The 237-nt window shown below is 50.2% G+C and overlaps 1 protein-coding gene across 1 annotated transcript in view; it reads left to right on the top strand.

Moving 5' to 3' along the window:
- The window catches only part of LOC106872262 (DNA helicase MCM9), a 61,142-nt gene that overhangs the window by 36,237 nt on the left and 24,668 nt on the right, over positions 1-237 (top strand). The gene's annotated exons all lie outside the window — the stretch shown is intronic.

The raw sequence follows: 237 nt of genomic DNA, 5'->3' as shown, positions 1-237 counted from the left end.
TGAGAGTGCCAATCCTAACAGTATGGGTGTTGGGGGTGTGGGCCTGTAACTTGGGAAGGGGAAAAGCAGTGTCGTGTACCTGAAAAGAAAGCTTGCGATTGGCAGAATTCTTAAGCAAAACAGTACCTACAACCTGCAAACATTACTCAAACTTTATGCGCTACCCAAAGGTAGGGGAGGGGATGACCGAGGCCACTAGATGGGTTCCGGGAGACAGCCGAGGATGACAGAGGAATG

The sequence above is a fragment of the Octopus bimaculoides genome, chromosome 23 (genome assembly GCF_001194135.2).
Source record: "Octopus bimaculoides isolate UCB-OBI-ISO-001 chromosome 23, ASM119413v2, whole genome shotgun sequence".
Classification (NCBI taxonomy): Eukaryota; Metazoa; Mollusca; class Cephalopoda; order Octopoda; family Octopodidae; genus Octopus; species Octopus bimaculoides.
This window is presented reverse-complemented; position numbering and strand designations above follow the sequence as displayed.